The sequence below is a fragment of the Falco peregrinus genome, chromosome 9, assembly GCF_023634155.1.
Source record: "Falco peregrinus isolate bFalPer1 chromosome 9, bFalPer1.pri, whole genome shotgun sequence".
NCBI lineage: Eukaryota > Metazoa > Chordata > Aves > Falconiformes > Falconidae > Falco > Falco peregrinus.
In genome coordinates this window covers 34,428,157-34,442,650 of record NC_073729.1, presented here as the reverse complement: position 1 = coordinate 34,442,650, position 14,494 = coordinate 34,428,157, and the positions used below count along the sequence as shown (strand labels likewise).

At 43.2% G+C, this 14,494-nt stretch overlaps 1 long non-coding RNA gene across 1 annotated transcript in view; it reads left to right on the top strand.

The window, feature by feature from the left end:
• Nucleotides 1-212: 212 nt before the first annotated feature.
• LOC129785194 (uncharacterized) overlaps nucleotides 213-14,494 on the top strand; it is a 100,106-nt gene continuing 85,824 nt past the window's right edge. The window contains exons 1-4 of the long non-coding RNA XR_008748848.1: nucleotides 213-346; nucleotides 11,819-11,957; nucleotides 12,433-12,774; nucleotides 13,989-14,108. This is a non-coding gene — a long non-coding RNA (uncharacterized LOC129785194). The remainder of the gene's footprint in view (nucleotides 347-11,818; nucleotides 11,958-12,432; nucleotides 12,775-13,988; nucleotides 14,109-14,494) is intronic.

Genomic DNA, 14,494 nt, shown 5'->3' with positions numbered 1-14,494 from the left:
GCAGTGGAGTTGTGGCACAGAGATTCTGTGGGTTGAGTAAGGCTACGTACAGGCCTCTCTCCCACTCAGGTCCATCCCTTTTTTTGTAGTAATAATTCTGCTAAAAAGTCATAGTTCAGTGAGACTTTGTTAAATATATTTTTAAACAAAATAACTGTTCACTCAGAAGTAATCGTAAGTAACCTCTCTCCTGATTCCTACATGCAGGTCTACTCACAGCTCCACAGCAGGGGCTGTGGTGCCAGAAGAGGAAGGCTTTGGTGGTTATACTGGGAATCATAGCGTTCCCCCCATCTGCTGGCTCCAGCATTCGGTGCAGCGTGCTGCCCCTTTGACTGCGGATGAGGTGAGTAAACATATCAGAGTTGAAAATAACCCTGCAAAAAGGGTTTGCTTTTAGTCTGTCCTGATTAGTCTTAAGTAATTGAAGGGTCAGCATGAGGAAGGAAGATCCAAAGGAAGTAAGACATAAATGGGGTATGGCTTAATTAAAAGACATTCTACCACTTTTATCATTGCAGTCATGAAAATGGCTTATGGAAGAGTTTCTCTAGGGCTACAAAAGTTAGTCCACAGTTTTTGTCATATATTAACTGTATTCTAGCTGCTGCATAAATTATCCTTTAGTGATGTGCACCGTATAATAACCAAGATAGATAGATACACCTTAACTATTATCTCTCCCAAATGGTGCAGGAGCACTGGACCGGTGCATTACACCACAACTGCAAGCAATCACACTGTAGATGTTTAGTTTAGAAAGGTCCAGAGAATACATTTCTCATACCGCCTACTTGCCACAAAACGTTTTCCAATGACTTATTTAAGACCTAATGAAAAAGACCAGAAGGCTATAATACACTAGAGGAAGAAAGCAGGAGAAATCAAAGTCATCAGCAGTGTTCGTTCTAAGGTCTGGTAATGCTGAAATTCCCAGGTAATCCCAGAATGCTGACAGTGTAGGCAAAAATATCTTCAGTGATCGCTGTCAGTATGAGTTGGAGGAAAGCTCTTTCCTTAATGCAATATCTTGTGATGGGTTAAATTCTGCATACACAAGTAATTTATACCAACCAACACCTGATGGCTCTAATGTCACTGTAGGCCCTGACGTGCACACCTTGGTGTCCCATTTCTAGTTACGACTATCTTCGGTGAATCAGGGGAAAGCAGGAAAAGTTCACAGAGTCAATTCTTCTCCCCTTTGATATGTAAGGTCTTTGTGATCCTTGCAGCAAACTAGTGGAAGCCCTGAAATACAGGATTAAGACAACATAAAGATGAGGTTGGCATGCTGTGAAAAGATTTGAAGTAACTTTTATGATGTCCTTATTGAAAGTATTAACCTTTTTTTGACAAGATAAGGGAAAATGAAGTTAAGATGACCTAGCTGTTTTATAACTAAGTACACAGTTTGTACAGATATGTTTCAGATAGCAATGGGAGTTTTCAGTGTCCACCAAAATCTAGATTTCAGTCTTTTGTCTTATTAAAGTCCTGACTCAGCAGATCCCTTCATCATCATTTTGCTTTCAATTATATTACACACAAACTGGCTTAAGTGCTTTGGGCTCCCCAGTTTGATTCCAAGTGAGACAGAAAATGGCACAATTTAGAACATGGAACCAATAGGTGCACTAATCCCCCGACGTCCTTGGTGCCAAGATGTGTTTCAAGTCTGGCCCATGTGCAAAAGATCTTCTTCCCTTTTATAGTTCATTTAATCAGGGGTGTTTTTGACAAAAACCAGCAAAATATCCTGGAATTACCTAACGTGCTCCAAGCGATTGTCCAATGGTTTGTGTAGCGTTCCCATGCAGAGGTTATATAAAAATGTTCTGTTGCTATGTGAACTGAAGGTTTGTTTTGATGTAGCATCAATACCCAGGAGGGGAGAAAGGGGTGGGGGGAGGGAAGAGAAGACAAGACACTGGCATAGTGCCAACCTCTGGAGTTTTTTGCGATGATAAATTGTTCACAAGGAGTCAGCGTGACCCGCCAAGTAAACCCAAATGCTCTCTAAGAGCCATGGGCTTCAGATACTGCTGACAGACAAGTACTCCTTATCAGCTTTTTTGTTTAAACATACACGCAGAGCGCGCACACGTAGGATATCTGCTATAGCAAGAGAGAACGCATGCCAGCAAAGCGGACTGCACTGGCAGATAATGTCCACACAGATGTCCAGGTCTGATTCCCTGCTCCCCTCACCCCGCCACCCCCCCCTATACAGAAACTTTGCATTTCCCCTCGGCCAGTGGCACAGACCACACTGATACCCTCCGCTGCTGCTTGTGGTGGGTGCATTGTGGAGCACAGCGGTGGCCTCGTTGGTTTCTGAAGGGAGGAATTCCCATTCAGAAATTTTGACTGAGCTAGAGGGGCCCATGTTTCTGTTGCAGAGCTTCTCTTCGTTTGGCCTGGGTTTTGTTTTGTCCTGCTTTTTGTATTTGACTTGGTTGAAAGGCTTGGGAATTATAGCTTTGAAAATGTATTTTGTATTTATTTTCCTCCCCCTGCCCTTTATCCACTTTCTCCTAGAAAGTGTCAATCTTGTTCTGATGAGTGGGTCAAGGCATGAGCTCTGTGGTGGTTTGGGGAATGCTTGGGCATCCTGACTGGTTTTATGGAAATCTGTCTGTCACTCCCAGCCCCTGTGGTGCATCAGCCAGCTGTTTGCTAACAGAGACTGTAGTGCACACAACTCACTCTTGCAGGAAACAACTACAGGACAATCAAAGATCTAATTAACCTGAAATAAGTATTCCTAGGCAGAAGAGACTTAGGGAATTGACCAAGCTGAAGAAAACTGTTTTTCTCTAGTTACTCTCAGAGGGCAATTTTGAAGCAATGGAAAAACTTCAGGAGAGTATTCAAATGTAAGAAAATGTGCTAGAAAAATCCTGCTTTTAAGCAAAGGGGAACCATTCAAATCCTCTAAATCTGAAAAGTGACAAAAAATGAAACAAGATATGTTGAGAAATTAAAGATGTAAACCACAGAGAGAAGATAAAGGGATGGAATCATGAGTCTTCTGCTGTTTGAATGAGCTGATTCATCTGTCTCTTACCCGCTTTCCCTTTGTATACAAAGGGCAGGTGGCGGGGGAAATATGAAGGGCATTATGAAGAGTAAGTAGTCACAGGACATTTGAAAATACAAAGTGTTTTAGTAGTAGTAACCGTGAGCAGAGTGGATGAAATGGGCGCTTTGGTGAGTAGCGGAGTGACACGATCTGCAGGCCAGGTGCGGTGACGGCAGCGCTCGGTGCAGGGCAGCTGGCCAGAGAGCCTGCGGGGGCATTTCCGAGGGTACCAAAGGGAGCAGGAGAAACACTTGGCACAAGCTGTGCCGTGTATCCCTGAGAGAGCTCTGAGGGAGCTGGGGTGTCTGCACCGGGCGGTGAAGCACTGGCGGGTAATACTGGTGTGGGCTTCAGGGGTGGTGTAGCTGCGTTAGCTTTGTGCCCGAGATGGATAACTTAACGAGCTAGTGGGGCTGATCAGCACCATGCTGGTGAGGCTCTTCTCTTTGCACTGGAACCAGCTGTGTCAGTGTTCATGCCAGGTGTTCGGTGCTGTGCTTTGCTGTAAGGTGGTGATGAGCCCTGAGGGCTTGCTCATGAACTTGATCAAGTTGAATCCTTTGTGGTTCCCATGAAGCACACAGAGTTAATGGAATAATAGGTTGTGGTAAGCAAGATGCAGACACAAGAGTTAACACTTGCAGTCCATATCTGGCTTTCAACTTGATTGACTTTGTCATGACACTGTATTTATCGCTTTGTGCAGCTGTAAAATGAGGAGAGGTGACAGTAGGTATCACCTTTCTGTTACAATTGGAGAGAAATGGGAATCGGATATTGAAAAGGATGGTCTAGGAGATAGAGATTGACACAAGTGGGTGAGATTTCCAGGGGTAAGGGGGTGGATTATCTGATGGGGTAACCAATTACTCCTTCTCTGTTTTGTTATTGTTGCCATCAATATGAAGATCCAGGAGCTGCCATACATATTTGATTTTGTGAATGGGACTTAAACAGACAGAAAATCAAATCGGAGCCAGGAACTAGCCTGAAGGCAGACACATCCTAATGCAAATTTTTTTTAAAAAAAACAGATTTGAGCATTCCCTGTGGCATAACTTCCCTGTCCTGTTGCTGCTGAGGCAGCATGGACTGGTTTCCCCCAATTTCCAGGACACCAAAGAAATAAAATACTGTTCAGTCAAAACCAAAGTGCCTCTGGGCAGCAGATGAGGAGGGTTTTGGAGTTCTCCTCTATCTTTTATTGTTTTAAATTTTTTTTTTCCATCCTGCGTTTGCACTTTAAGAAATTGTCATTGGTGAGGGGAGAAGGCAAACAAAAGTTGACTTTTGTTAAGCGGCTGAGACTTGGCAGTTGTGTGGAGGTCATGGCGCTCAGTCAGTGTCAACCTCCATTCCCCAGAGTTGTATCCTGTAATGTATTTATTTATCATTACAGACGGCCAAAAAAATTTTTTCCCCTTTCAGTTTGTTCTGTCCAAGGCCGCAGGGTTCCGACAGAGATCAACAGCATTCCCGCAGTGATGAAGCAGCTCGTCAAAAGCTGAATTAGATGTTAAATCTTTCTGAAGTGGGGAGGAGGTGGAAGGAGGGGAATCACATTGTGCTAAGAATTTATCATGTGTTGTTTCCTGTGAGATAATGTATAGGAGAAGATTTGTTATGGTGCAAGTTTCAAACTGCTGTTTCAGGGCTACAGTGTCTGCCAAGCTTATGATATATTTGATCTTTTCTGAAAGTCCTTCTTTTTCTTTTCTACCTTTTGTTAAGCGGTTTGTCTTTCAGGTAGGTAAATACTTAAAATATTTCATCTACCAAAATATGTACAGCTAAGCACCAAAATTTGCATGGATAAGAGGAATAAGCAGTAATCTGGATTAGACTGTGAGACTCAGTGAGGTTCCAGCTCCCAGACAGAAGGTTAGACACTGAAATTGTCTCTTAGCTTTGCAATTGGACATTTTAGCAAGTTGCATAGGCATGCCTTGTTGTAGAAACTGTTACGAATTTTGGTACAGACCTTGAGGGAAACAAGGCCTTGCTTTTCAAAGGTGCTGCATATGCCCAGGGTTACTTAAAGTGAAAAGGAGCGACAGCTTGATGGTGTTTCTGAAAACGTTTATTGAACCATTCTACATCAGTGATCACCTTTTACAGTGCAGGTAACTGTCTTGAGCTTGCACACTTGTAACGTGGTGGAAATATTCTTTGTGTTCTTCTTTTGCTCTTTTACCCCACTCTTTTTTTTTTTTTTTTTTCCTCTCGGAAGTACAGCTGAGTCTCATTCATTTATGCTTTCTGATATAATTGTGTTTGCTCTCTGCAGTCATTGAAAAGGGCCCATAGGCAACTCATGTACCTTATTAATGGACTATAAAATGCACCCCTTTTCAATCTAAATTGAGAGGGGAAAGGTGTCAGATTTTTCTCTCTCATCCACTGAACAAATATGCTAGTGTAAGAACCTTTGAGGTAAAATAGTTTTGCTCTGATTCTTCAATAAAATGTCAAGTGCAATGATGGATGAACTGGCAATCCTGAAGTTTACTCAACGTTGTTTTGTTCTTAGTATCTAGGTCAAGATATTTCTGGGTTGCCTGGTTCAGACAAAATTTCTGCAGATCTCAAATAACACGCTTAATATTGTAAGTGGTTTGGTTACCAGGCAGGAAGAAAGCTTATTGATCAGCAGGATTAAGCCCTATGTCCATATGAGCCATCCTTTCCTGCCTCAACATAATGAATCTGAAGACAAGAAGCAGCCATGGCAAGTCCTTTCTGCTGTTGGGTGTGGAAGAAAGCTTGTAACATACCCGTCTCCCTGCCCTCGCTGCTTGCATGGTCTTCTTTCCTAGAGACCCCTGAATAACTTTTAAGATGACCTTTCCCTAAAGCAATCCTGGAAGTAAGTGCTGCTGTGTACTGTGCAGAGGATGGAGCGAGGTGTAGAGGGGAAGCCACAACTTCACCCACTGTTGAGTGCATTTTGGACTTGATCCTCACCTATTTTTTGTCTAAGTGTTGGTTTGGCCTCTGGACCAGGTCAACATGCTTGTCAGATGTTGGTTCCCATCTGAGTGTTCTTGTGAGGAAAAGACACCACTGGTTCAAGCCACTAAGCTCAGAAAACACGAGCAGATACCAAACGTGTCATGGGTGAGCAATGGCTTTGGCACTGCAGCCTCTAACTTCATCCAGGGTTTGGGACCTCAGTCAGCGACTCTGGTTGCCTGGTTTGAGTACAAGCGACTTAGAGTTCAAATCTTGTTTCTTCCAGAAAACAGAATGTTCTGCTTTTCTAGGTTGTCCTAAAAGGAGCTTTTGACCATCCTCCCTTTTGGAGGTTTGTGATGATGCCTAAGAAATCCAGAGTAACCTGCCTTTGCTCAAGCAGAAGGGTACATGGGTTGTGACATCACCTTTCTTAAGAATGGCTCCCATCTTTCACATTCTATTATTTACAGAAACCAGCTCATATGGCAGCAGCAGAAATCACTGAGTGAGCATTGTGGTCATGAGACGAAAGATAAGATCACGGTGGTTTCTCTGGCTATTCACTCAGTAGAACTTGAACTGTTTCTGTGAGAAGGCTAGGCTTTGACAACAGGAGTGGAGAGCCCCTCCAAGAAGAGCAGGTAGACAGGGAATTACAGCATCGTTCTGGGACATGGGAGATGTTTATTTGAAGCCCTCTGGTTGAGAAGTGGAGCTTCTGCATGACTACAGGAGCTGCTGAGCAATTCAGTGAAGCAACAGTGGCATATACGTGGTGTGGTTTTGACCTGAAAGGAGGCGCGGGCAGGCTGCTCTGGGAGGAGCTCACCTCACCTGGGGGTGCTTGGCACTCACCCGCAGGTCCTGCAAGGGATTTAGGTAGACGAAAGCCTGTTTTGTAGGGTCCAAGCAGGGCCAGGCATGAATGAGCTTGGTGTGCAGCTCGGCTCAAGTGGTGACATGCGCAGATGCGGAGCTGCGTCGGGAGCGCTGCTTCTGGAAGCAAAGATGCACAGAGTCAGGGATTAGACACACCACCTCTTTTGTGTGCCCAAAGGGCGAGTTGTGCAAGGTGGCTGAGCTGCTCCAGTATTTCACTGCTGCCGAAGGAGGGACGTCTCTCTTTGCCACCCTGCTCTTGTTAGATCTTTGCTGAACCAGTTCCCCACGCCGGCTGCAGCAGTGGCGAGCTATCAGAGCAAGTATCTCATGGGACTTCATCCTGTCAGGTGTTTGCAGAAGTTCACAGTGAAGCTGAAAATTGAGCCCTTGCATCTGGGGTGTTACGCTAGCACCTTCTCTGCCAAGCAATTTTAGTTACCACATGTTCCTGTGTACAGTTTCTGAAGGATCTGGAAGAAATTACAAGGGTGACGGTTATGAGAGGGGATGTATTTCAGGCTGGCAAGACATGTTTGTGCTTTGTTACCACTTCGCCTCGTCTGAGCAAAATGGATGTGCTAGTGGTATTCCCGGACTTTCTTGAGCTCTCACGTTAACTTTGGTAAGTGTGTATAAATGGAAGAATGAACATCATACAGCAAATAACTGTTTAGTTTTCAGTTTTTTGTAGAAGGCCTGTCTTTCAGGCTGTAAAATGCCTCTGCAGCCCACTTGGATGGGAGAGTTTCTGAATTGCTTTTCCTGGTTCTTTATTCGCTTGATATTCCTTTACATTGTATCAAGCTGTCCAGACTGTGTTTCGGGGAGGATCTGATCCTCGCTCTGACACTGCAGGCCACGTAGCAAAGCCCCCTGGTAAAGCAATGTATCTGCCACAATAATATGCTTCCAGTGCACAGAAAAGAAATCCAATAGAAAAGTGACATGATAAAAGATAAGCTGTGTTAAACAAAGATGTTTTCCGTGTATCACATGAAAACATGGTGTATTTCATAACGCAGCAGAGCACACTTCATCAGAATCCCAGGGAAGAAGCAGACCTGCTAAAAGAATAACATTTTGGTGCCAGGGAAGTTATGCATTTAATAGATCTCCACTGTATTTTGCAGAGAGATTTGCAGCTACATTCAGCCTTGGCTAAAATGTAATGGCAACATGTTGTAGGAGCCAGTTGTCCTTAGGGCTTCACATTGCAACAATGGAGCTATAAATGATGTTATTGAAGTGGTAAGTGTCAAAAGGCGAGCAGGATGTAATTTCAATTGGGAGGTGCTTTTGATTAATTGGCCCATTTAAATGCTGAGCTGTCCAGGAGAAAATCCAGTCAGGTTACTTTTTAGACACTTGAAGGGGAGGAAGTTCGACTGTGCTCTATGTGCCTGGTTGCAATGGATCCTGTTCCTTATCCCCATCCACTCTGGCTAGAGCAGAAACTCCAGGAGAGTTCATTTTCCTGTGTGCAGCCTGTCCTGAGCCCTGGCAGCTGCTGATGTGATGCATGCCTTGCTGAGAGGCAGGGCGGATGGCTGGGATGGGGATGGCTGGTCTTTGCTCAACCTGTCTCCTCCTGGCACTTCTTGCCCAAAACAAACCTCATCTCGGTGTTGTAAATGGAAACCTCTCCTAACATTGTCAGCCTCTGGTGGGGGGGGGGGGGGGGGGGGGGGGGGGGGAAGAAAAAAAAAAGAAGAAGAAGAATGTGGTGTTTTGTGTTTGTGTAGAGGGTTTGGAAAATATAACCTTCGGCATGTCAGAGAATGACGATCTCTTACAACCTTTTTTATGGGCACTTCCTTTCTGCAGCATGCAGAAGAGCAAAGAGCTGATCCTCTGTTGCTTTGGTGTTTACTTTGGAAAGGATCTTTCTATAGCAGAACTGGGATTGTCTCTAAGAGACCAAGCTGTAATTAAGTCTTGTGTATTCTGACTATACGAGGAGAAAAGCCGATTTTATAAAGCCGTGCCTCCCTTCTTGGCCCTTGTGTCCCTTGCCTCTACCTGTCCCCACTCCCAAAGGAGACTGAAAGGGAAGAGAGTGGCTGAGTGGGACAGTGAAGAGTGCTCTTCGCTGGCACCAGAAGGGACTGTGTCAGCAGCAGAAGGACAGAACTTGGTCTGCAGGGCCCTCCTACCTTGTGGTAGAAAATCCCAATAGGGATTTGTTTTATATTTTGGAGGCCATAGGTTGGCTTGCTTTTCCCTCTCCTATCTTTGAACTCATAAATTTACCATTTTCTGACCATGGAACGAGGAACCGGTTGAATGAAATTACTCTGTAAAGTTTGAGAGTGGGACACCTTCCTCGTCCTGGGGGGACGGTGGGGGTGCACGTGGGGGGAACCTCGGGCAGCAGTAGGATGCGGGTCTGCAGTGCCGGCCGTGTCAGCGGGGCGGTGAGTGGGAGTTTTCACCACCAGCACTCAACGCTGGTGCTGCAGGACCTACGCTGTGTCTGCGGGCTTGCGGGGGAGGCTGAAACAGATTCTTGGCATAAGGTCTTGGATCTTGGAGCCTCTTTGCTTAATAGATTGCTCTGTCTCCCTAGTGATACCACTGCAGCTGCAAGCTACAGAGGCATCTTGGCTGGAGTCCTTTCGATTTAAAGGAGAGAATACTGGATAGATCTCCTCGGCAGGAGCATGACTGAATGCTCTCTTTCCACTCTAGCCTGGGAGAGTCCAATTCTGCTGACCTGAGGGACACATCTCCTCATGTCCCAGGCTCTGGAGAAGAGAGAAATAGTGTGTGCAAAAGTTTTCAGTTTATATAGAAAAATTTGAGGTCTCTGGCCAAGAGGCTTTTTGTGCCTTCTCTGGCTTTTGGAAGTTGCCTAGTTTATTTTTGTCTGTGTGAGTTGGCCTGTTTTTTTAATATATGGCAAAGGTGGTTAGAGTCCTGGATAGACACTTTTTTATGTTTCATATAAACCTAAACAAATACATTAAATAAAGGTCCTTTCACCTCCAGGTTGGTGGTTCAGATCTAGTCGTGCTTGGGAACAGAACTGTTCAAGCAGTAAAAATAAAACATCTCCTGATTTATGAATAGAAGTGTCAAGTTTTGACTTGTTCTGATTACTGGCATCACATTATTTGTGAACATTTAGACAACTGCCAGAAACTCATGAAACACATTTGTGAATCCCAGAAGTTTCATAAACTTCAGCCTGAGTGATTATTTGCTTTCTGGTGAATAAGTGGGCTGGCTAAAGCGGTATAAAAAGAACAGTTAACTAATGCTCAAGTCCCATAGTAATAATAATAAGAGGTAGAGGCTCTTGGTTCTGTCACACAGAAGAGGGTGGCAGCTCTGCTGCAGTTTACACTGGGCAATTGCCATGTGCTCTGAGGAACTGATGTTACTGGTTTGAGAAAGCCAGGGAAGAAAGGATCCAGCTTGACTTTCAAATCTTGCATTGTTTGCTGGGTCAGCTGTTGGGGGGGGGGGGGGGGGGGGGGGGGGGGGGGGATAAAATCTACTTTTTGCTTGAAAGCCAAATTGTTATATTGGAGAATCCGTAGCAATAATAATGCCAGTTAGTGCTTGTAGAGCACGGGCGGTGTGGGGAAAGTGGGGCTGTGGTTCGGAGCGCTGTGCGAGACAGGACGGACAGCTGCCTCCTGACACATGAGCAGATCAGCAGCTCTGTGAATTTGTACAAGCATTTAAGTGCCTAAAAAGCACAGGGATTTGGCAAATCCATATGGATTTCACACCAGGAGTAGAGATGCCATAATTAGAGCCTAAATTCAAGGCATAGCTGTGCTAAGTTGACTCTTTCCCTAGCAGACCCTGCCATACACCTATTTGTTGGGCATTGAAAAGCTGTCAGTGAACACCAGGCTGTGGGAAACTTGGCTAAAAGCAATGGCAATATGTGGCTTACAGTATTTCAGAGCTACTCTGGGACTAATTGTAAATGACATTTTAAAATTTTTCTTTTTTTAATGTTCTTTTCCTTCCTCTCTGAGACTTTATATTCTCTCACTGCTTTCTCTCCATCTGCAGAAAGTAAAATTTAGAAAAGGTTATTATAGCTGTTTTGTCACAAAATGTGGTACTTGCACGGGGAAGATGCAGGAAAGGGATAAAGTGGCATGGTTTGCTTCTGCTGGCCACTTTGCATAAGTGTGACTTTAAGTCATTACTTGTAATTTCTACTGGTAATTATAAATAATAGATCAAGTCCACAATTTATTTGCTAAAGGTTCCAACAGATGCAGTGTAATTAACAGACCGTAATCATTAGGGTTTGGAGAGAGGGTGACATACCAATTTTTTAACTGCTTCTCTGCTTAGAAATGCATCCAAGCAGCGATGCACCCAGAGGGATAAGCACATGGATGGATGTACTTTGCGCATGCCATTTTATGTGCATTCTCACTTTGCTTTCCAAGTATTAACATGTGTAAATCCCTTTGGCATGTGCAGATATGTGCAAGTGGGTTGCGCATCTGTAGTGTTTACTTGCATATGCAAGAAAGCATATGTGGAACTGTGCGCACTGAGTTATGCTTGCACCAAAGTCCCCTGGACATTTGACCTTACGTAGTATCTCTTCAAATCTGCAACTCGTTGATTCAGTTCCTTCTGCCTTAAAAATAAAGGCAGGGTGACTTTGGGTGGAGTAGTAATGATGTTATTTTAGGAAATAAACCTTTGAGGCATATTGCCTGGTTATGTCTCCTTTAATCTAGTAACTTGAAAACCACAGAGACAGAGAAACCAGAAATACAGGTGTAGATCAGTGGTGCAGGTTGAGCTGATACCCAAGCCTCCAGTGAGCATCAGCCATTACTGCCAGGCAGATTCTTCTTTCTATGCACAAAAAGCATGTGGCTGCAGCATGACACCACGATCTCTTCATTGCTGTAGGTCCCATCTGTTCAACGGGCTTGTCCAACAAGTTGTATTCAGCTCACGGAGCCTTGGAGCAGGAGGGACACCGCCGTGCTGTGATGCCCATTCCCGGGAGGAGTGTGGGATGTGGCCCAAAGGAGTGAGTCTCCCACACGTGATTCAGGATAGTAATCATAATTAGCTGCTGCTAATGTTAACGCATACATTTGAGTTTTAAGTGTGGTTAAAATATGGGGAAAAAAGTTCTGGGGAGCACTGCTTTTCCTTTATATTTTGGGAGGGCTTATAATGATTTTGTTCAGTAGCTCCCAATTTCTGCCAATAAAATCTATTCTTTGTGCATGGAAGTAAAGGTGATGGCAATATTTGTAAGAATTTCCTTGTAATGACAGTTCAAACCAAAGAAGTTTAACCAGGGAAGCAAGTGAGAGCCTTCTGGCAAACTGTCAGGTTGTACACCTCTAAACAGCTACCCTGGATTATTTATAATTTTTTTTAAAAAAAACAATAAATAAATGAAAGTACTCCTGATCTTCCCCGTGCAGGCAACCGTGCCAAATCTGCATTCTCATTTTGTGTCTCTTAGCTGCTGTAATTCAGGTTTCCTACTTTTATATCGCTTTCTTTAGGGACAGTGCTGGAGAGAGGAATCCCACCTGACTGCCTGATGCTTAAGACTGTGAATAACAGCTTGGAGAAGACCTTGTGCATATCTTTTGATCTTTGGGCTTCAGACAGCCCTTCACCCATAATTAACTTGTGTGTTGACTGATCACCTGAGTGATCAAGGGATACTCAGTATGTCAGTGGAAACCAGGAAACTATTACTCTACTGCAAAACAGCAATCAAGCCAACTCGTCTATGATACAAATCAGATACCTGCAGGAACAAGTCACGTACTGGCAAGCTGCACTGGAGATGGATGATATACTAAATTATTATATTCAATAGCATCAATTATGTTTACAGGGTGAGTAAGACCATGGTATCTTCATGACAAGCGCTGCGTCCAGATAACAGCAGCAGCAGCAACAACAAAAATTAAAAATTACAGTATGAATTTCAGGAGGGGTACTGCATTATACACGACTAGCCAATAAATCAGGAGCATCAGTGGATTAGATGGAGTGGAATGGTAAATGGTTATCATTCTGTTGTATAAAATGCACAGCTTAGGGTATATAGATCATTTAAAATATATATGAATTTGAAATCAGCCAAAATATATGTCAGGCATCTTTCTTCTTAGAATTATGGTATGTTTTTAAAGCGTAAGTGTTTTTCACAACAAATTTTAGTACGTTTTGCATTCAAATGAAACATCTTCCATACATGTGAAGCCCTTACATACACTGCCTGATGAAAGTGGAGGTAATCATTGGATTTATACGTTCTTTTGCACAGTCTGTCAAAGTCAGCCTTTCTGTCTAATGTAGCACATGGAATAGGAAAGGCTTTCTTGCACAACCTTCCATGAGAGAGAGCGTTTACCATCTGACACGCTGCAACATGTAAACAAAGAGTCAAAATAGGTCTGTATTAAAAGAAGGAACTCCAACTGGGAAGGGATTAAGTTAATAACATTTTATGTAATCTCTTTATCAGCATTTCTGTGGCCAGTTTATGATAATAAACAGGCAAAAAAAGATCATGTTTGAGATGGAAGTAAATTACAGTCTGATATGAGTGATGTACCTCATAACCAGTTATAATTAGAAGGGAGGATTCTTACAGCACTGTTGCTCTATAAATCACAGCAGATATTACCCCAACTTGTACAACAACTATGAAATATGCTACGAAATGTGAAACTCGTGAAATAGTTTATTTTGTTGTAATTTTATTCCAGAAAAGATCTGATTTGACACAAGCTCATGTCTTTATTTTTATTATTTGTTGGAGGGGTTGCTTAAAAATAGGGTAAACAACCTCAATTCCCTAGAAAACTGTATTTAACATTCCATTTAGTAATGACTATTTTTTTTTTATAATCGCAATTTGTGCAAATGGAAAGAATTGCGTATTTTTGTACGCAGCATCCTTTCATGGAAGAATTGATCACAAAACCCCAAACAAGACTTGTCTGTAGCACAAGCCTGCTATTAAGCAAAATTTTGCACTGAAGACGTGAAGAATACAGGATGGTAACTAATAGATGCGTATTTTCTTTTCCTCTTCTGACAGAGTCAGCTTTGACCTGGCCTGGTGCCCACACGCTTTATTCCAGATGTGACCATGGAAAGTCCATAAGGGAGGCAACCAGAGGGAAGAAGCCCTTGCTGGCTTGATGCCTAAAAACAAATAGTAAGATTCCTTGAGTCTTTTTCTTGTATTAAGGTCTAAGTGTTTTTCCTATGATATTTTATTGTATTTTTAATAGAAAACGGATGGGTTTATTTCAGAAGTGTGTTCTTTGAAAACCTACGAACCTCTCAGGAATTTTGGTATGGTGGGGCTGTAGCTGCTTCTATTGATCCTAATTTAAAACTGTAATTGCAAATAAAAACATCATTATATCGCCCAGCTACCTTAATTGAAAGGATTGATTCACAAGAGCAAAGCATGATAAGGACTTCTACATGGGCCAAGTGCTTACGGACATTTTAACGCCTTCATTTCAGCACGGTCTGGGTTCATTCTTGTGTGGAAGAGTGTCTCAGGCATTGAGGAGAGAGCTTCATTCTTCTAAT